At 37.9% G+C, this 23,363-nt stretch overlaps 1 protein-coding gene and 1 pseudogene across 8 annotated transcripts in view; both read left to right on the top strand.

Moving 5' to 3' along the window:
- The window catches only part of GREB1L (GREB1 like retinoic acid receptor coactivator), a 272,431-nt gene that overhangs the window by 23,303 nt on the left and 225,765 nt on the right, over window positions 1-23,363 (top strand). The window lies entirely within an intron of this gene.
- Window positions 3,625-3,739, top strand: LOC112835394 (U4 spliceosomal RNA; annotated as a pseudogene).

The following is a 23,363-nucleotide window of genomic DNA, read 5'->3' as shown; positions in this document are numbered from 1 at the left end:
TCTTGTAGCCAATGCACATCCAGCTGGGAAGAGAGAAGGTACAAATAAATTCAATTTATTATAACCATTAAACTATTCCCAAAGGGTCAAGACCATGCCCCTCAGCACAATGAGTTCCAAGGTCATAATACGTACCTGAAAATGTTTTTTGAATGAATGAAGCTCAACAAGAGTTTAAAAATGTCAGGGAGACTATTTGAGAGGGAAACTAGAGATGCTATCTTGAAAGAGGAGACATTTATGTTAGACTGAGAAATGAATAGAGTTTTGACAGGCAGAGATGGGCTGGTGAGTTTTTTAGAGAAGGAAATTGCATGAGCAGAGATGTGGAAACAAAACCATGGCCATGTCCTCATAATGGTGAATGATCCATTTTGGAGAAGCACTGGGAAGGTGAATGGAGTATTGGGAGGGAGCCTGGCCCGCTACTGCTGCTGGAATGGCCATCTCGGCCATTGCTAGCTCTTGTCTTTTATCATCTTGTCTGGAGTGAGGCTCCAGAGTCCACAAGCCCAACAGTTCCCAGGGCAGGAAAGGCACACAGCCCATACCCCTCTAGTGTCCTCTCATATCCCGCCCTTGACTCTTAGCCATTTACTCTAATCCTTTACTTAAAACAACTTAGCCGTGATGTTATTTTAACCCTGCTTAAAACCCAAGCAGTCCAAAGGCTGTCGTGCAACCTTAATTATTCTTTAGTTTACTCACCAGGAGGCCCTGAACATAAAGCACATCTGCACCCATACGAAGCAGACATCCTCTCACAGATAATGGATTATTTCATTACTTGAAGCTGTATGGCTGAAATTTAGACGTAGTTAAAACAAAAGCTTATATTTATTAAGCATTATGTGCCAAGCACTCTACTAAGTACTTATACTCATGATGTCATTTAGTCCTTATTGCTGTCCTTAGTATATGCTATAATCTTTATTTCAGTAATGAGAAAAAAATAGAAGTTTAGTATCATTTAAGTTCACAGTAGGTGCCAGAGCTGGTATCTGAATCTAGGAAGTCTGACTCCAAAGCCTGAGCTCTCAGCCAATACACTGTACTGACTTAAAGAAACATATTAAGGGGTGCCTAGTGGCACAGTCGGCTAAGCATCTGATTCTTGGTTTCAGCTCAGGTCGTGATCTCAGGGTCATGAGATCAAGCCCTCCATCAGACTCCGTGCTCAGCAGAGTCTGCTTAAGACTCTTTTCCCTCTCCCACTGCCCCTCCTCCCTGCTCTCTCTCTCAAATAAATAAATAAATCTTTAAAAAGATAAGCACATTAAGAAAGTATGAGAGATAAAATGGTGTTCCATGTTCAATAGATGATGACAAAAAAGGGGTAGCGTTCATAGGCTTTTATATTTAAGATTTTGTGAACTGAGTGGCCATGGACTCCTTAAGGCCTTTGTCATTTCAATACTTAAATTAAAAATTATTTCTGAATGCCTTTAGATAGGGCATACACCCTTCTTTTCATGCATATCCTTTATCAGCCCACAAATTTATGGCATTGGTGAATATGTTACATTAGTTCAGAATGCATTGACTGTATTGGCTCAGAATGCAACTCCAGTCATGCAGTTCCTTGTTTAAGTCAAGGAAGGAGAAGAAGGATGATGCCAACCATGAAGGTCCCTTTTTATTAGGAAAGGAAGACCTTTCCTAGAAATCCCTGCAGGACACTCCCCTTACATCTCCTGAGCTAGAACTGGGCTGCTTGGCCATCCTTCACTGCAGAAAAGGTAGAAAGGTAAGGAACATGACTTTCATGGTGAGCTTAAATCAGTCAAAATCCTCCACCTGGAGCTGTATGCATTGGCACCCCAATCAAAATTGGGGTCCTATTAGCAAAGAAGAAGGGGGGATGAATATTTGAAAAGTGACTAAAAGAGAGTATTTGTCATCCTGATGTTTTTTAAAATTCTGATTGACTACATACTACCGTCACCCTACACCACCCTCACAGTGGAATGATTCATCAGGATAAGCGAACTACTGGAACAAAATCTCAAAATTTCAATGGTTTAATTAGTTACTTGTTCACATTGCAATCCAACATGGTGAGTTGCTTCTCCTTGCAGTTGCTCAGGGATCTAGGATCCTTTCATCTTCTGACGCCATCTTTGAATTCCAGTCCCCAGGATCCCCCTGGAAGGAGGAGAGTTTAGGGAAGGCACACAATGCTTAACTGTCTGGCCATCACATTGGACACATTCCATTGTGAGAACTAGGAAATGCTGTTTGGCTGTGTCTCTAGGGAGAGGTAGTGGGTTTGGTGAGCATCTTGTCAGCTTCCGCCACACTATGGTTGAGGGAAATTTAGTTGTCTTGAAGACAGTTGACAGATGGATAAAGGGATTCTTTACAAATGTGAAAAGTGAGTTTCACAAGAAGTTATAAATAAATGAGACTTACTATCTCTTGTTATTTCTTAAAGATATTTCACCTAATATTTCTTTTTATAGACAGTTAAAATATGGATAGTAAAGTTTCAAGTATATTTCCAAAAAGCCTTCCCTGGCCTCTCCAGATGATAAGCAGACTGCTGTATTTACTTCTGTGTGTGCTGCTCCTTGGCTGTAATAAGTGGTTGACATGAATCTCACTTGGCTGTAAACTCTCAGAGGGCACAGACCATGTACAATGCATCTTTCAATCACCAGGGTTTAATGCCTACAAGATAACTAATGATCTTGTGGGATTGAATGATTGATTAAATGGATAAATTGCACAAATGAATATATTGACAATAGTACAACTTCAATTCAGACTAAAAGGAGAAAAGGCTAGTTTTGAATTCATAAAAATTTTGATTTATAGAATTTTCATAAAAATGTTTTTATCTGCAGCATAAATGATAATTTGACTAGTTGCTCATAAATAATATATATAGTAATAGCATCTAGTTGTATACAAATGATTATGAGGCAAAAATCTTAAAATTTTTTCAAATATAACACTGTATGTTAACTAACTGGAATTAAAATAAAAACAAAAAATTTTTTCATAAATAGACTAAGCATACAGTTAAATCTGAGTGGCCCTAAATTTCACATATGTGAAGAATAGTTAGATTTTTATTTCACTAGTAATATTTATATAGTTGCTATTTTAATTTTTTATTCATTAACTCAACCAATATTCAGTGAGTTCCTCCTCAAAGAAAAGGCACTTATAGACATACTAGTCTATAATTATATAATTGTATGATTTTATAATTGGGATGAGGGCTACAAAGGCAAAGAGTAACAAGAGTGCATAATTTATACTGGAGATATAAGGAAGTTTTTAAGGACATACTGTGTTGAGATGAAAAGGAAAAGTGAGAGAAAGGTAGAGAAGAGTTGCAGTAAGAGCACTTCACAGTGTGTGAAGGGGTTGAGGAAGGGCGCTTGACATGTGGGAGGAGCTGAGAAGGAAGGTCAGGGCCATCTGGACTGGGGAGAGGTACAGAGGTAGGAAGGGGACAGGCTTCTGGACCTTACAGGCCATGTTAAGGCTTTAGACCTTGCTTTAATCCATTAGCTCATGTGATTCAAGAAACAAAAAGAGAAAGTCTTGTTTAAGATGGCATCGTATAATAAACCTTTCAGCAAGAAAACATTTTGGGATAAAATATATAAATACAGCTTTGCGCAGTGGCAGTATCGTAGCCAATGAGGTTTATCCGAGGCGCGATTATTGCTAATTGAAAATATATAAATACAATAAATACAATATTTATTTTTAAATTAAAAAAAATACCACACTTATGGGGTGCCTGGGTCGTGCAATTGGTTCAGCTCAGACTCTTGGTTTCAGCTCACTTTGTGATCTCAGGGTTGTGAGATTGAGCCCTGCCTGGGGCTCCCCACTCAGCGTGGAGTCTGCTTGGATGTCTCTCTTCCTCTCCCTCTGCCCCTCCCCACCTCAAATAAATAAATAAATCTTTAAAAAAAATACCACACTTGGAACAATGGTGAAAAAAGTTTAAAACTGTTGGTTATGCCTCATGAAGGAAGGATAGAAACTAAGATCAACAGGAAGGTGATGGGAGATGGATTTAAATACATGGGGGGCGGGAATGGAGTTCTAGCTCAATCTCACTTTTTAAAAAATATTATATTTATTTATTTGTTGGGGGGGATGGGGAAAGGGACAAGCAGACTCTGAGCTGCAGAGCCCGACGTAGGGCTTGATCCCATGACCCCGAGATCATGCTGAGGTGAAATCAAGAATCAGAGGCTTCGGGGCACCTGGGTGGCTCAGTCGTTAAGCATCTGCCTTTGGCTAGTCATGATCCTAGGGTCCTGGGATTGAGCCCCACATCGGGCTCCCTGCTCAGTGGGAAGCCTGCTTCTCCCTCTCCCGCTCCCCCTGCTTGTGTTCCCTCTCTCGCTGTCTCTCTCTCTCTCTCTCTCTGTCAAATAAATAAATAAAATCTTAAAAAAAAAAGAGAGAGGCTTAACCAGCTGACCCACCCAAGTGCCCCTCAATCTCACTTTTAAATCAGAATAATTTCCAGATGACTTAAAAATATCAAAATAATGATAGCTAACCTTTATTTAGCTTGTACTATGTGTCAAGCCCCGATTTAAGCACTTTTTATTATATTGTACATATTTTACTCATTCCATCCTTAGAGCAGCCCTATAAATTAGGAGCTATTTTTTCCACCAATTTTAAGGTGATGGACACTGCTACAGGCACTGGAAACCTTGGCATTCTGGCTCCAGAGTTTGTGTTCTTTTTTTTTTTTTTAATATTTGAGAGAGAGCGAGAGCACAAGCGGGGAAAGGGGCAGAGGGGGAGGGAGAAACAGACTCCCTGCTGAGCAGGGAGCCCAACTCCGGGCTCAATCCCAGGACCCTGGGATCATGACCTGAGCTGAAGGCAGATGCTTAACTGACTGAGCCACCCAGGTGCCCCCAGAGTTTGTGTTCTTATCTATCACATACATACTGTCTTTAAAACTTCTAAGAAAAAACAAAGGTAAATGTTTATATGATATTAATATAGGGAAGATCATTCTAAACATGATTATCAAGCCAAAAACAAAGAAAAAAAATTGATAGATTTGACTATGTGAATATATTTATTTAAACTTTTACATTTCCCCTAAATATCCAAAACAAAAAAAAAATATAAACAAGAAGAAAAAATATTGGCAGGGTATATAATAGAGTGTTAATATTCTTTGTATATAAAGCATTCTTATAATCAATGAAAAGAACAAATCTAAAAGAAAATAGTATAGAGATCAACAAACTAGTCCTGGGCTAAAGCCAGTCTACCATGTGTATTGAAAATGAAATTTTATTGCAGTACAGCCATGTTCATTTGTTTCCATATTGTCTATGACTACTTTTGAGCTACAACTCTGAATCAAGTAATTGTGACATCAAAGCTTGCAGTGTTTACTATCTGATCCTTTACAGAAAAAGTTCCCTGACTTCTGATGTGGAGAAATATCCACTTCTGGTGGTCTTGAAACCAATAGAGTCTTTTTCCTTTGGAAGGCTTTGGATGGCCGAAGAATGGAGTAGTTGGTCTCTTAAGGTTCCTCCCTCACTTCCATCCAGTTTCATCTTGAACTCATCTCAGTTTGAATTATTACACATGAATGCCTGTGATTATCTGTTTTTTCTTATGTATTTTTTTCCATTGGGTGTGTGCTCCTACCTTTCTACTCTTTATCTACAGCACCAGCTCTTCCATGGTAAACAGAGTTCTTGGTGTTTTCAAGACATATTCTCTGGCTTTCATCGATGCTTGACTCTCCAACCATACACTTTTCTCTGCTCTTACATCCAGGTTGTTGACTTTTGCTGGAGAAATTCACACAACTAGGGCAATTGATAACAATTGCATTTATGGTCTCGCATCTCTGCTAGGAATTCTGTCCTGAAATCCTACATCCCAGATCAGCTCTTCCCCAATTACATCTGACAGCTGGACTGCCTAAACGGTCTTCTCTTACTTCAGCACTCCTGTTCCCTTTCCAGCTCTCTGAAAACGAACTTGCCTTTTACCTCACAGATGAAAATGAGGTCTTCCTGCAGCAAATACTGGGTCCTAACTTCTTCTCATTTCTCGGAGTGAAGAGGCCATTTGTGATACTTTCTTCCCACTTTACCTTAAACATTTTGCCTCTAAACTCTTTTCTTTCCTATAACTTATAAGTTAATCTCTATGCTTTCTACAAAAAAGTGAAAGAAGGAAGGAAGGGGAGGAGGCAGAAAGGAAGAGAAAAAGAAGAGATTAAGAGAGGGCGCCTGGGTGGCTCAGTTAGTTGAGCGACTGCCTTCGGCTCAAGTCGTGATCCCGGAGTCCCAGGATGGAGTCCCAGGATGGAGTCCCGCATCGGGCTCCCTGCTCAGCAGGGAGTCTGCTTCTCCCTCTGACCCTCTTCCCTCTCGTGCTCTCTGTCTCTCATTCTCTCTCTCTCAAATAAATAAAATCTTTTAAAAAATAAAAAAAAAGAAGAGATTAAGAGAGAAAGAAAGATAAGATAGAGACAAAGAGAGGAGAGTTGGAAGGAGGGGGAAAGAAGGAAAGAAAAAGGCAGAAAGGAAGCTTTTTGATATTTTTTGGGGGTCTCACACGCCTCATCAATTGTCCTTGCACATCTCTCTTTCCCTTCACAGCCCAGCTTTTGAACACATGCTCTGTATTTGTTACTGTTTTCCTCACATAGTGTCATATGATTTAGTCTCCTGTGAGGCTTGTGAAGGTGCCCCAGCCAAGGTTTTCCCTTCCATTCCTATCCTGTTGGACTAATTTGAACTTATGATACAGTTGACTGACTGTTAATTCATTCATTTCTTCTTCTTCTTCTTCTTTTAGAAACTGGGGGGTTGGGGGAATTGGAGGGGCAGAGGGAATGAGGGAATCTCAAGCAGACTCCCCACTAAGTGAGGAACCCCACGTGGGGCTCAATCTCACAACTCTGAGATCATGACCTGAACTGAAATCAAGAGTTGGATGCTTAACCCACTGAGCCACCCAGGTACCCCTTAACTCATTCTTAAAAGCTGCTTTACTTTCTTGGTTGACACTACTCTCTTTTGGCTTCTTTTTTCTTTTTCCTCAAGTGCTATACATGCTGCTACTCATTTTCCCAACTCTTAAATAGCATTACATCCTTGGTCTTCCAATTATATATTCTTCCTAGGCAATCTCATTATCTCTATGCTAAAGAGTCACAAATATCTATCCCCAGCCTAGACCTTTTTGCAGAGTTTTCTGTCAGGTGCCTACTTGGGCATCCACCTGCCTAGATGTCCTAATGTCATCTCAAACTGAACATAGCAAAATCCAGCTCCCCATGACTCCTGTCATGCCATGCCATACCATGCCATACTGTACCCTGTCATAACTACATGAACCACTGTACCGTAATACGCTGTGACTTGTCTGTCTGCCCAATTCCACTTGGAGCTTCTTAAGAGCAGGGACCACATGTTTCATCTCTGTATCTTCAATGTTCAATACATTGAAATTGTTGACTCAATGTGTGAGAGAATGGAAGTAATGAAGATAAGTGAAAGCAAGAAAGGATGGAACTTATTTTGGATTCAAGGGTTCCCAGCAGAAATCATAAATAATCAATCAGTAGATAGTCTTCTGAAATGAACCAAGTCTGGGAAGTTGGCTGGATGATGAAGTACCAAAAAACATTCTCCTTACTTTAGAGCCTATCAATAAAACACAACAAAAACTCATGAGCCTGTTGAAACTGACAAAGTAGCTGTGACAGATGACTTTTTATTTAGTATTTAAGCCATTTAGGCTCATAGATTGTAGAATACTAAGGCTACGGTAGCATTCTCCTCAAAATATGAAGTCTAGTATAAACATTGGAAATTTTACATTTAGCACTGAGCAGTTTCATTTAGTACCTGAATTCTTGGTACTTGGTGGCACTGAGAACACTTAGTATAAAATGTTCTGGGTGTAAAATGTTCTGATATCAAGTGTTCTTAGAGTGTTTAAGTCAGAATAGTAATTCTTGAGCAGTTTGTTACACCAATTACAAAAATATACAAGAGAGAAAACACCAGTCATATTGTATTAAAGTAGAGAAATTATGTCCTCAGAGTCCAGATTTGAATTAATAAAGTGGCAATCAGATGTCATAAGGAAAAGATATGTATGCCATGCTTAGACCAGAAACTGATCAATTATACAGTTTAAAACTCAGATTATCTTAATGCTAATAGTAATGTTTTATTTTTTAAAAAATTCACGACTTTGGGGCACCTGGGTGGCTCAGTCCTTAAGCGTCTGCCTTCAGCTCAGGTCGTGATCCCAGGGTCCTGGGATCGAGCCCCGCATCGGGCTCCCTGCTTGGCAGGAAGCCTGCTTCTCCCTCTCCCACTCCCTCTGCTTGTGTTCCCTCTCTCACTCTCTCTATCTTTCTGTCAAATAAATAAATAAAATCTTTAAAAAAAAACTCACAACTTTTAGAATTTTAAAATTAATGAACATGGGTTTTAGTCACATTAGAATAGTAATACTTCCTATACAACTGAACACATGTCCTATAAAGTAATTTTATGTATCAAAATATTTGTCAGAAAATGCTTTTTGACAAATATTTTATTATAAAAATCATTCAAGGTTTAAATCTTCCATTGGTGAAAAAGTATCATTAATATATTACCAAATCCAATGTTTAAAGTAGTACTAACAACACAGTTTACCTCATCACTTCAAACACTTCCTTGTTTAAATAAAATATAACATTTTACAAAATTTGGGAAGTAGAGAAAAAGGAAATACATAATTCTACTAACTTCACAGAGCTTTTTGCAGAAATATTTTTTCATAATTTTAATTATATATGTAACTTTGTATTCTGCTTTTAAAATTAGTATTTCTCTCATGAATATTTTTCTGCAGTGTTACTAAATAATTATGATTATAATTTTTTATAAAGCAGTCTGACACCATCTATTGCTATACTGTAACTTATTGAACCATTTACTCATTGGATAATTTAGATGAGATACAATTTTTTACTTGATGCTTGCAGACCCTCCCCACCATACTTTGTAGTTTTTTCTTGTGGTAGATTTCTAAAAGTAAAATTTCTCAGTTGAAAGTTATACTTTTAGAGACATAGTAGCATAATGATCTCCCAATAGATTCTTTCAATTTATAGTAACCCTTGTAATGTAAGAATAGCAATTTCATTGCTAATTTAACAGCATTTTAAAAAGAATCTTTATTGGTTATTTTGTTATGTTTTAGATAATAGATTTTTAGAATAGTTTTAGGTTTACAGAAAAATGGAGCAGAAAGTACAAAGGGGGGAATGCACCTGGGTGGCTCACTTGGTTAAGCGCCTGCCTTGGGCTCAGGTCATGTTTCCAGAGTCCTGGGATGGAGCCCCATGTCAGGCTCGCTCTCTCTGTCAAATAAATAAATAAAAGATTAAAAAAAAAAAAGTACAGAGGGTTCACAGATAACCCTCTGTACTCTTTCCCATAGTTTCCCCTATTATTTTTTTTTTAAGATTTTATTTATTTGACAGAGAAAGACACAGCGAGAGAGGGAACACAAGCACGGGGAGTGGGAGAGGTAGAAGCAGGCTTCCCGCGGAGCAGGGAACCTGATGTGGGGCTCGATCCCAGGACCCTGAGATCATGACCTGAGCTGAAGGCAGATGCTTAACGACTAAGCCACCCAGGTGCCCCAGTTTCCCCTATTATTAACATCTTTCATTAGTGTAGTACATATGTTACAATTGATGAATAAATATTGATATTTTATTATTAACTAAAGTTCATAGTTTACATTATGATTCATTGTGTCTCACAGTTCTGTGGATTTTAACAAATGCATAATGTCATGTATCTACCATTACCATATTGTACAAAAGGTTTGACTGCCCTAAAAATCTCCACTTATTCATCCTTCCTTCCCACAAGCCACTGACGACCACTGATCTTTTTACTGTCTCTGTAGTTTTACCTTTTCCCGAATGTTGGATAGCTGGAATCATATGTTAGGTAGTCTTTTCAAATTGACTTCTTTCATTTAGCAATATGCATTTCTTTATGTTTCCTCCATGTCTTAATAGCTTGTTTATTTTTGTCATTGAATAATATTCCATTGTATGGATGTGCCACAGCTTATCCATTCAGCTTTTGAAGAATATCTTGGCTGCTTCTAGTTTTGGCAGTTATGAATAAAGCTGCTATAATCATTTGTGTGCAGGTTTTTTTGTGTGGACGTAAATTTTCAACTTACTTGGGTTAAGTTTTTGTATCTACCTGTTACTGTTTTATGCATGTTTTCTCTTCTATGTCTGAATATATTTATAAAATAAATGTTTAATCACTCTTTTCTCCCTGTGGAGTCTCTATTTCCCTAAGTTGCTTTCTGTTTGTTTATTTTGATCCCTGTATTCTGTTTGAGATGTTCTGCACTTGTTTGGTGTTCCTGGCTGTGTGCTCTTATTTAAGAGCAGTACCTCCTAAAGTTGATAAGAAGCTGTGATCCCATGGTGAATCTTGCTACCTTAGTGAAATGGGCCATTTCACTAAGAAAAGCTCACTGTTACATGTTAAGTCTTTCCTCTTCGACTGGTTAGATTCTCCAGAGTGAAATTTTCTAACTTCTTACCTTGATGGTATAGGACTGGTTACCATCTTTCTGGGAGCTGAGTTGGAGAAGAAGTCTGGAGGTGGGTAGACTCTGCTTTCAGTATATAAAACGTTCACCTGATCTCTCTGTTTGCGGAATGGTACCCCCCACTTTCAACTGTGCTCGTCTAGCTTTCTGCAGAATCAGGGAGATATAGTTGCCTACTTGGACTTGGGGAAAGGATCTGGGGAATTATCTGATTCTTAAAAGAGAATTCCAGTTAATCCTCCCTCTAGCCTCACCTTTATCCTCATACCTGAACCCTAACGTGGCAGTGCCTTTGGGAGAGATATGTGGCTTACTGGGTAAACTGATTGTTTCTAAGCTTAACTTGGCATTCAACTTTCTCAATGCTGTGAGGTCATCTGCTTATCTATCTGCTTAAAAATTTTGTTGCCGATCCTTTCCTTCTGTTCTCTCTTGTCCTTACAAATTCATGCCTTTAAAAAAAACCCTGTACTATACTTTTAGTTGGGTTTTGGTAGGAAGTGAAAGTAAATGCACTTGCACAATCAGCCATAGTTATGTGAAATTCTTATACATCCTTTTTAAAACAGGAATAAAAACCCAAACCCTTCTCTATAGGCGATAGATGCTAATTGGTTAAAATTTTCAGAAAAAAAATTTTTTAAGTTAATTAATATGATCTGTAAATGGACCACTGCATAAAATTTTGGTGCATGTTCATTCTTTCTTGTGTGAATACATAAACATCTGATTTATTTTTATTATTTTTTCATTTGTGTAAAAAATGCAATTGTATCTATAGAGCTAGCAGATCAGTGGGGAAGGGAGGGGAGTTGGGAGTGGAGATTGTCTGCAAACAGATATGAGGGAACTTTGGAGGGTAATGGAGATGTCCCAAACCTGGATTGTGGTGATGGTTGCTTAGCTCTACATATTTACTAAGAACTATTGGTGGGTATATTTTATGGTATATAAATTATAACAATAAATTTGCTTTAAAAATTCCACACTGACCAACAAAACCAAAAACAAACATGATTTTATCACACCATAATCTTTGTTGACTTAAAAAATGTATTATGGACACATTTCATATCAACAAATTTATACCTATAAAATAAAATCATAAGTGTATAATTAACAAAATGTATTTCTCCCAGCTCTTTTCCCTTCCTCTTCAAAATATCATAGAAGATCCCACTTTCATAATACATTTTATGTGTGCTTTTTTTACATTCTTGTTCATAGATTTATATATTGATGCATAGTTGTAATTATTACATACAGTTTAGCACTGTAATTATAAAACAGTATTCTAACCATTTTTCCATATACTACAATAATACTTTATAGGGTACATGTGTCATGCACTAATTACCATATCCCTGTGTTTGAGCACTTAGGCTGTTTCAGGATTTCTGTTATTAAAAATAATGATGTAATGATAATTTTATACATATAGTTTTTTCTTTCCTTTTTTTTTTTTTTTGATTCTTTACTTAGGATAAAGTCTCAGGAAGCCTCTACTGCTCTTGAACTAAAACACAAGTAACTTCAGAATGAAATAAAAAATTGGCTTCTATGTAATTCCCTTTAGATGTATTTCAGAAGATTCCTTGTATGGAGAACCTATCATTTGTTACTGTTACCTTTTAAGTTGTTCTATATTATGGCCTTTGATGTTTTGCTGAACATATATTTTTTTTAAATCAGATATACTTATTTGAAGTGAAGACAGGCAGGAATTTTGTAAAAAAACCTGATATTTTCTGCAGTGGAAAGGCATCAGCAACCTCAGAGTGTTTTCATCCTACTTAAACTTTACAGTTGGAGGACTTTACAGTATAAACTTTACAGAACCTACCTTGAGTTGGGTGACCTCAGATTTACTAATGCCTATTCATCTTAAATAATTGTCTGTATTGGGATATCTCATCACTGATTTGCAGCTGTGCTTTACTGGGATACATGCTGAGAAGCCATCTTTTAAATCAAAATGTTAGTTAAAAATTTTTAAATTAACATTAATGGATTATTAATTATTAATGGCCCTACAGGGCCAAGTGAGAAAGTGACTAGGCATTCTGGAGAAGTCTCCAGGAATTCTCAGAATCCAGGAAATACAGTTTACCCATACTCAGGTCAATGGGGGCAGGCAGTCTAGGGATTTTGTTCTTCTGAAATAACCAACCACTCACAGACTGAATTAACTGGCTTTAGGACACTGTGCTCAATGGATGGGTTAGATGGTAGGATTTTGAGAAGCCCAAGGTCAAGTTAGTTCCTAAGGAACAATGCATGCTTTTTATAACCTTCCCTGCACTTCCCTCTGTGCTATAACCAGGGCATGACAGCTGAGATCTTGTCACCAACACTTTCAAAGATAATTTAAAAAGATTATCCCAAGGTTAAAGCTAGCCCCCTCCTTGGCAAATACTCCCCCTTCTCTCACCTCTTCACTCCCTGGCTGGGTAGCAAAACTCAACATCAGGGGCAAAAGGCATTCCATTTCCTACCCCTTTGTGTGTGTGATGCCTATCAGTCCCTCATCCCCGCTACCCCATTTTACTCCCTAGTTGATTCAAGGACCTGTTTTTAAAAAAAAAAAACAAAACAAAACAGCTTTATTGAGGTATAATTTACATACCATGAAATTCACTCATTCAAAATGTACAATCCCAGGGACGCCTGGGTGGCTCAGTTGGTTAAGCATGGCTCAGGTCATGATCCTGGGATCAAGTCTCACATGGGGCTCCCTGCTCAGCGGGGAGCCTGCTTTTCCCTCTGCCTGCCGCCCCCCCTGCTTGCGTGCGCGTGCTCTCTCTCTCTGACAAATAAATAAATAAAATCTTTTTAAAAATGTACAATCCCATGGTTTTTAGTATTCCACAGTTGTGCAACTATCACCATGATTAATTTTAGAACATTTTTATCACCCCAAAAAAGAAACCCATATTCATTATCAATTAGCTGCATTCCACCCCCCAAATCTCCTAGCCCCTAGGTAATCACTAATCTATTTTCTATCACTATAGATTTGCCTAGTCTAGACATTTCAGATAAATGGAATCATATATGTGACCTTTTGTGACTGGCTTCTTTCACTGAACGTAGTAGTGTTTTCAAGGTTCAGCCATGTTGTAGCATGCATTGGTACTTCCTTTTTTTAACTGCCAAATACTATTATTTTGTATGAATATACCACATTTTCCTTATCCATTCATCAGTTGATGGGAATTTTGAGTTGTTTCCTCTTTTTAGCTATTATAAATAATACTTAATGCTGCTACATACATTTGTGTACAAATTTTGTATTAATGCGTTTCATTTTTCTTGGTGTATACCTAGCACAGGATTTGCTGGGTCATATGGTAACTCTATGTTTAACATTTTATGGAACTGCCAAACTATTTTCCACAGTGGCTGTACCATTTTAAGTTCCCACCAACAATGTATGAAGGTTGCAATTTTCCAACATTTGTTATTGTCTGTCTTTTTAATTTTAGCTATACTAATGGATATGAAGTATCTCGTTGTGGTTTTTATTTCCATTGCCCTAATGGCTAATGCTGTTGAGCATCTTGTATGTCTTTCTTGGAGAAGTATCTGTTCAAATCTTTCCCCATTTTTTGATTGGGCTATTTGTCTTTTTATTGTTGAATTGTAAGAATTCTTTACATATTCTGAATATAAAGCATACATACATGAATATAAGGCATACATACATACATAACACATATATGATTTACAAATGTCTTCTCCCTTTCTGTGGACTGTCTTTTCATTTTCTTGTTGGTGTCCTTGGAAGCATAAAGGTTTTTAATTTTGATGATTTCAAGTTTATGTTCATTATTTTGTTGCTTGTGCTTTTAGTTTCATGACTTAGAAAACATTGCCTAATCCGAGTCACAGAGATTTACACCTATGTTTGCTTCTAAGGGTTTTATAGTCTCAGCTTTTACATTTAGGTCTATGATCCATTTTGAGTCAATTTTTATGTGTAGTATAATGCAGAGGTTCAGCTTCATTCTTTGTATGTGGATATGTAGTTGTTTTGGCACCACGTGTCGAAAAGATTCTTCTTTCTCAATTGCATTACCTAGATATCATTATCAAAAATCAATTGACCATAAAGATAAGTTTTTTTCCTGAACCCTCAATTGTATTAATTAATTGATTTATATGTCTACGTTTATGCCATGATTACTGTAGCTTTGGATTACATTTTGAAATTGGAAGTACAAGTCTTCTAATTTTGTTCTTTTTAAAGATTGTTTTGGCTATTTTTGGTCCCTTGAATGTCTATGTTAATTTTAGGATCAGTGTGTCACTTTCTGCTAAAAATCCAGCTGGGGTTTCCATAGGGATTGCATTGAATTTGGAGATCTCAAGGCCTATTTTGTGTGGTTGCTTTGAGCACCCAAATGGTACCTTATGACTCTGCCTTCCTTGTTCTTCTCCAGAAGACAGAGTTATTATTGCCCTTAGTCCTGAAGAAAAGCCTCTTTAAGCCATCCGTTCATATAAATATTAGTGATTAAATGTGATTAAATTTTTTTTCTGCCTCAGTTTATTCTTATGTGAAATGAGGTTAATAAGTGTACTTATGTCCTAAGAATGTTGTGAACATTAAAAGGGAGAATCCATCTGAAGCACCCAGCAAGCACTCAATAAATGTTATCTACAGTAATAACAATTATGCTCCTGGGCATCTTTGCATCAAGATTGATTCTTGACATCCTTCATGCATTGATCTCATCTCCCACTACTCTCTCGGATATGATCTGCAGTTCAGGAAAAGTGGATTTTCCATCTGATGATGTGGATCCGTCTGATTTTCAAAAAGCCAGTGTTCTTCCAGTTACATTGACAGATGTTTGATAGATTAAAACATAGAAAAATAAGAGGAATATTTGCAATATGTAGGGAAAAGGACATTTTCTATAAAAAAATTTTAATGGAAAAAGTATAATTTCTAGGCTCTAAGATGAAGAAACACCTGATGGATTTTTTTTTTTTTTAATTCTTAAGAAATTCAGTAGATATTCATTCTTGGTAGACCAGGATGCCCATGACTTGGAACCTGTTAGGAGCTAACAGATACAGGAAAACCTGGGAAGTCTGCTGAGATGAAGTGTCAGGTAGAGGAGATTATGTGTGTAGGTTTATTTTGTTGTAACCTGTATGTCCACATGTTCTCCAGCTTGCAGGGAGAGTTCCCTCCCTTAAATACCCAGTTAAGTCTTTGGCCCAGTCCAGGCATTCCCCAAGAATCTGATAATCTTAGGTGATACTTACATACTGACATATTCTATTCTGGCTTATCACCTCTCACTCTATATAATCTGTAGCTCTGGGCTTCTGTACCTCTGATCAACCTAAAGAAGTTGATGTTAATATTTTATAACTAAAGAACCTTGTTAATATTAGAGATGTAAACTGAAAATTGCTTTGAGTTGTACTCTCCTTTTCCTAGCATTGGAAATCTGATTTCTTACATTCACTTTTTGAGTTAAGAACCACAAAATACAATACAACCCAGTGGTGAGTGAATGAATTTCCTTAGCAGTTTACAACTTTTATCAATGATAGTTTTAGTACTATTGCCACAGACTTTGACAAGGATATTCATAGGCAATAAATAATGAGTTGTGTTTGTGTGTGTGTGTGTGTGTGTTTAACTAAGTTCATGCTCATTTTTTCACACTCTACTTAATCCTACTAGTTGGTGTCTTATCCATCCTCTTAAGCTTCTCTCAATGCACTCTATTCCATAAAACCTATCCATATCCTTCTGGCTAGATAGGAGATTATCTCTTTTGAATTTCTGTATAAATAGAGGCTTATAAATGTCTCACAGCATCTACTAGATGGCACTTTGTGTAATAGTTATTTCTGTACTTATATTATTGCCCTGCTAGGTGTACTCCTAGAGTCCAGGTTTAAGTGTGTGCTATTAATCTTGGTATAACTTCACCTCCCGATACAATTCTTTGAATATAGTGGGTGCTTAAGTATGTTTGTTAAATTATATTTCTGGATCAAGATGGAGGGAACTTGGCCAGCCACCAACTTAAACAAGTAGCCATTTTTGTGCACTTGACTGGGGTAGCTCATCAAGACTCTCCAAGAGAACCTAACTGTCCCCTGGGCACCTAACCTGGGCACTGGCTCTGTACCTGAGCACTGGGGTTTATAATTCATGTAAAGCACACTGGTAACGGTCCTCTTACAGATAAGGAGATAAAGTTGATGAATCTACACTATTGATAAAAGAACAAATCAACCCAAACTTCTCAAAATGTTGTCCTCAGGTTTCATACGGTTAGGAGCACTTATTTAAATATTTTTCTTTTGATGCTTTTAGCATATTTGCCTGAAGTTAATTTCTAGCTATAGCATCTCGTTAAAAGAGTGACTGAAAACTTAGAGAATGGTTGGAACAGGCCCCAAATAGACTAACCCTATATTAAATTCCATGCTATACTAACATTGTCATCTAGCAGAATTCCAGTAGGCAAAATTACAGCTAACACATGTATGTAATAGATCACTATGTTTGTCCTGAGATAGAGTAGGTTCTATATGGCTGAGTGTTGCCTTCAGTGTTCAGATTACCTGAAATTCACCATATTAGGTAGGGGAGACTAACTGTGCCCTAGGAGCCTAAAAGGCAGCATTTAATAGAGTGGTACTTCTCAAACTGTCTGTGGTGAAGCACTAGTTTATTTTCTTTTCAATTCAGGTAGACTAATAATTTTGTAAAAATAACTAGAAAATGAAATTTAAAAAGAGACGCAAAACATAACCCCCAATTTTTAAATATTGGGTTCAGCAGACATAAAATTACTCTGTCAAATTGTGTTTCTGTACTTACCTGATCAGTCCATGGACCATACATTGAGGAGCACTGGTTTAGAGGATGGACTGTCCTGATATGGTCACATAGGGGTTTGGATTGCCTATCCATGGAGTTCATTGGAGGTCCAAAATGAATGATCCAGGGGGGGCCTGGTTAGATCAGTCAGTGGAGCATGCAACTCTTGCTCTCAGGTTTGTGAGTCCAAGCCCCATGTTATGTGTAGAGATTATTTAAAAATAAAATCTAGGGGCACCTGGCTGGCTCAGTAGGAGGAGCGTGCAACTCTTGATCTCAGAGTTGCAAGTTTGAGCCCCATGTTGGATGTAGAGATTACTTAAAAATAATTTTTAAAAATCTTAAGAAATAAAATAAGCTGACCCTCCAAAAGATCGATTATATGAAACCTTTCCTGGTGTGAATTTTTTGTTTGTCTAAGAAATAGAACAGGATAATAAATAGTCATACATACTATTTTTTCCCTCACCAGAATGTAGAACAAGAACTCGTATGCATTGTTCTAAAGAACTGCATACTCCACTTGGCACTCTCTAAATGTTAAATAGTAACTCCTTGGGGAAGGGGGAAAGCCTTTCATTAAAACAGAGTATAATGTTCATTGCTAGTTGAAACACACGTTCCCTAATAAATGAGCCAAATATTTGCAATCGTCTATCATACATTTATATTCAACCCTATCATCCGTTCTTCATTGAAATGATCTTTCCTACATGTTACTAAAAATGAATTTTAATTTAAATTATAGACCCATTATTTTTTGTTTTCTGTAAGCAGCCAAGTATCTTTTGATCCATTCTTACCTTTAACAAGAGAAATCCTGCCCTTGAATATATTTCTACACCAAGCATGAGATTTAAAAGTTATTGTCTTTTCATTTGGGTACAATTGTTAGTCCAGGGAAATGGAAGAAGAGTCTGTAAGAGGCTTTGACCTTATGGCCTTATGATAAGAAGAAAAGGAAATATTAAGATCAACTTAAATCTATCTGTATGAAATAAGTTAAAATTATTTTAACTTACCGAAAGCCAGTTTAATATTGTTGCTTTTTTTTTTTAATAGACATTTTGTGTTGTGTTAGTTGAAAATAGCCCAAAAGAGGGGCGCCTGGGTGGCTCAGTCGTTAAGCGTCTGCCTTCGGCTCAGGTCATGATCCCAGGGTCCTGGGATCGAGCCCCGCATCGGGCTCCCTGCTCTGTGGGAAGCCTGCTTCTCCCTCTCCCACTCCCCCTGCTTGTGTTCCCTCTCTCACTGTGTCTCTCTGTCAAATAAATAAATAAAATCTTTAAAAAAAAAAAAAAAAGAAAAGAAAATAGCCCAAAAGGATTTTTTTCTCCCAGGTGAGCAAGAAGACTATTCAGGAAAAAAAAAAAAGGAATTTTGGTCTTTCTTCCATTTGGGGGAAATAGGTGTGTGTCTGTCTGTAGAGGGAAATTCTAGAGGCTCCTCATTTCTCCAGGGAACATGTTTGTGCTGCTGCCGGGCTGTGGCTAGATTGCTGCTTTTGGACCAAGTACCACTCCCCTGAGCTAACCAGTCAGCACTGCATATCAACGAGGGGTAGTAAGCTCAGTTTTGAAAAATGCCTGTGGGATTATTTCTTCCTTTACAACAACAAATAAAAATGAAAAGGCTGGGGGCCCCTGGGTAGCTCGGTTGGTTGAATGTCCAACTCTTGGTTTCTGCTCAGGTCATGATCTCAGTTTCAAGAGATCGAGCCTGATGTGGTCGGGCTCTGTGCTGAGTGTGGAGTCTGCTTGGGATTCTCTCTTGCCCTTTGCCCTCCCACTGCTTGCATTCTCTCTCTCAAATAAATAAATAAAATCTTTAAAAAAATGAAAAGACTGCATTTCATATTAGTTGGAATGATTGTTGTTTTCATAGTTTGTCTCTGGGCATACATTAGGAGATTTTTGAGAACTGAGCTAAAAATACCCCTTTTATATAAGCCTAAGAACTTTAGTATAGGTTCAATTTTTAGATAAACTCTGAGGATATGTGGGAAGTTATATTTAAGAAAAGCAGCTTTCCTGTACTTTCCTGGCATACTCTGGGTGACTTTTTACCATCTTGACTTTAGCAGAGAGAATTACATTATAAAACAGAACTTTGGGTAGTATTTAAGAGCCAGCTTTTTGGTCGGTGTATGTTATAGCACTTATGTAAATGGACAATGATAAGCCCTATGCAGTTTTTTTTTTTTTAAATAATAACAAATAGCAGAGGGATGCAGAAATGTTCTGTTTAACTTTGTAGTGCATACTCTGGGAGCTTGATAAAGTATAATGCTAATAAGGTGACAATGAAATGTCTGCTGCAAGGCATTGTTACACTCCTAAATAACACTTGAGGCAGGGCTTTATATAAGCAATTTCTGCTACATTATTCCTCACAGCAACCTATGTGAGGTAGATATTACCATCCCACTTTCAAATGAGGACATTGAGAGCCAAACTCAGCTTATCTGTAACAAAGCAGTGATCATCTTGGCAACCTGGCCTTTGATGAAAACACACAATTACCCATGGACCATGTATGTCCCAGGACTGCAGTCATGAGGATGGTGGGGGCCATGTGGTAGCATGAGAACAGCAAGTCCAAAATACAACAGAATAGAGACCTGCTTCTCAAATAGAAGGCACTAGCTCCTACCTTGTCCTTCTTCCTCCTTCAGGGGACAATGGGTATGGGTCCCTTTCTCCTCAGACTTCCCATTTCCTAGTCCATTCCTGGCAGGGAGTTTGGGGACAGCCCCTTCTTAAAGAGGCTTGCTGTGGCTTTAGAAATTACTCATGTTATCACTTAGTGAGTCACCAGAATTGATCTGTGTAGACTTAGTTTATGGTGACTTCTTCTTGACTGAGGAATTGAAACAAGTGGCATAGAATTTTGTAAGGCTGCCATGCTTTCTTTCTCTTTCTTGTTCACTCTATCTGGTCTGAGGGGAAGATGATGAAGATTGTGCATCACACCCTTGGGGTGGGGTCAGAGATTGAGCTACTCATCTGTACATTGAGGGGACTCTGATTCACTGAAATGAAACTGCCATTTCTTTTTCCTTCACTTACCCTGAACTATAATGGTAAAGATTCACCAGAGGGGGCTTCAGCAAAATACACTTTTTAGTCTTGGCCTTAATGCACACACCAATTAAAAAAAAAATACACATACCTATTTGAATACAATGTAGCTGATACTGGCTTACATAATTATTTTGTGCAGGTTGATTTTAGTTTACTGTGTACTCAGTCTTATGCTTGATTTAGCATAGGAAGGGGAACAATGTGTTTATCTGGATGATAAAAGTACAGTCACTGTGATAACCTGGATTATTTTCTGCTTTATCTTGGCAGTTAAATCAAAACTGTATATATTTGCCCACAGGTGATAGTTCGTGGTGGTATGCCGTTACCATAGCAACAGACTATGTTCTTGGTTGCTACCAATTGCCTCCAGTATTATGTGGGAATGGAGGTTTTCCTGTTGAGAATGCATAGGGTTTGTAGAAAATATAAAAAGGGCTCTATTGGCGGTAGTCTGTACAGAACCAACAGTTCACCGGCTACAGTGACTTAAACAGATGGGCTCTAAGTGTTTACTAGCAACTTACTGCCCTGTGCTTGCTGACAAATGCCATGCTGCTACCTGGCTCCTGAGAAATGCAAAAGGTAAAATGGGCTTTGGCCTGAGAGTATTTCTTTGGAAAATATAGCAGCATGAACACCTGGTTTCCTGTCCTACTTCATTCAGTTACCAAATGGATCATTTTAATTACCTTCCAGATACAGCAAAAAAAGAAGTAAGGCGGCTTTCATGAATGCTAATGGTAGTACTATACTCCTTTCAAGGATAAAGTAAGTTTTTTTAGCCTTTATTTTTCAGATGAGTTGCTTGTATTTTGTATGAAGTGTATAAGCTGTCTTTTCATATTTAAGCCACTCAGTTTGTTTTACCTTGGTATCATAACACTTTATCTAATGGAAATGTTGTTACTTTAAAAAAAGTATAGCTTATATAAATGCTCATCTAATCCTTAACTACTGCGCAGATGGCTCTATTGCTTTCTAAATTGGGATTTGGACTTTTTTTTTTTTTGACCAAAAAAATTTCATTTAAAATAGAACATCTCAAGTTTATGGTGAAGCTTTGCTATAGGCTCAAGGCATATAATGCTTAGCAAACCTGTACAAGCCAACATTTTTAGCTGCCATTCATATAAAGAGATTTTTTTCCCTTTTGAAAGTGCTTTATAATGAGCAACATTTGTCCTGCTGTAGGATTTTCTTCCAGCGAAACAGTTTATTCTTTAAACAAGTTCCATAATTCCATTGTCATTAACTAAAAATGATCTTTAGGCTAATATTCTATCCTGTTCTTTAGCCAGGTGATCACATACCATAATCTGGCCCTGTTTCATCTCTTCTCTCACCACCCCCCAGGCTGTGCCCTAGCTACACTGAGGACTTGCCCCCATTGTTCCTGAAACCCAAGCATTCTCACATCTCAGTGCCTTCGAACACACTGTCCCCTCCGCTGGCCTGGAATGAGCTCTCTGCTCCCACTCTCACAGATCTGTTTGCCTGAGGAAAGCCTGACTCTGTTCAGCTCCAGTGTTACCTCTGTGGTGAAGCCTTCTCTGACTCACTGTCACCCCCATGGTAGGGACATCTGAGGCATTTCCCTGTTGGGCACATGTCTGTTTCACCATTACAGAGTAAGTGCTTTTCTCTCTTGCGTCCCCAATACCTGGTGCAGTACCAGATATTCAGTGTATATTGGATGAATGAATATAGGTGAGAGCTTATAACGTATTTATTGTTTACTCCTTTATATTGCTAAAGAAGGGAAGGGAGGAGCCACTGTTACTTGAAGATACTGTGAATATGATGGCTTTGGTATTAACATGCTGAAATCATGAGTCAGCGAACCTAGGATAAAACTGTGAAGCAGGGGAAGTAGCTGGTACCCTAGGGTTCCCTTGTAAAACAGAATTCATGCTCCTCACTGGGAACTAAAACCTTAAAGAAAGAGAGTAAATTAAGTATAGACTAGTTTTAGGGTTCAGGGCTGGATTATGGGATTTTGGTGGGCACTGAAACCACAACCACACCCCATGTGTGCAGATATCGCTATGTAATGACACCAAAAGTTTGAAAGATTTGTTAAGAATAACAGAACCCTTGGGGCACCTGGCTGGCTCGGTCAGTAGAGCATGTGACTCATGATGTCGGGGGTGTAAGTTCAAACCCTATGTTGGGTGTAGAGATTACTTAAAAATAAAATCTTTAAAAAAAATAACAGAACCTATACTGTGAAATGAAAATCACTGGTCTACATAGTTTACTCTAAATATTTCTGTAATATGAACCATAAAGTACGTAGGATAGATTTTGATGTTATTTTCAGGTTTTCTTCTCTGAAACTAGTATTAGCCTTACTGAATAGCCAGGGAACATTCTCTGTTGTGATCTGGGTTGAACCCTCTTTGCATTCCACATCACATCACTGACTCTCAAGCCTTCTGTGTGGGGTTATCTGCTGCTTGAGAGCCTTAATTACAAATCATAGAAAAGTAGAACAGTCCTTGTTTTTTACTGATTCCCTTGCTTAGAGCAGTCTCAAAAACCCTTTCCTCACATCAGATTTCCATTTCCAAAATGCTTTGCCCAGTGCTGGTTGTCCACATTATCAGTTAATGGTGCTGCCATCCTGTGCCTTTTTCTTTTCAGTGGTCTCATGGGCTCATCACTTTTTCTCTCTGTGAGATGAATGTGTTTTGTGCACTGTGGTAATAAGAGGGGTGTTTTAAGCCGTTTTTGAGAGAAGTGCCATTTCGTATTTGTAATTCCAGTTGAAAGTGAATCCCCCATCACGTAGAATCATAATATGT

Source organism: Callorhinus ursinus, unplaced genomic scaffold, assembly GCF_003265705.2.
Source record: "Callorhinus ursinus isolate GAN/ISIS: 27379988/994484 unplaced genomic scaffold, GSC_fseal_2.0 scaffold11, whole genome shotgun sequence".
Lineage (NCBI taxonomy): Eukaryota > Metazoa > Chordata > Mammalia > Carnivora > Otariidae > Callorhinus > Callorhinus ursinus.
Note: the sequence above shows the minus strand (reverse complement) of the source record. Positions and strands in the feature narration are given on the sequence as shown.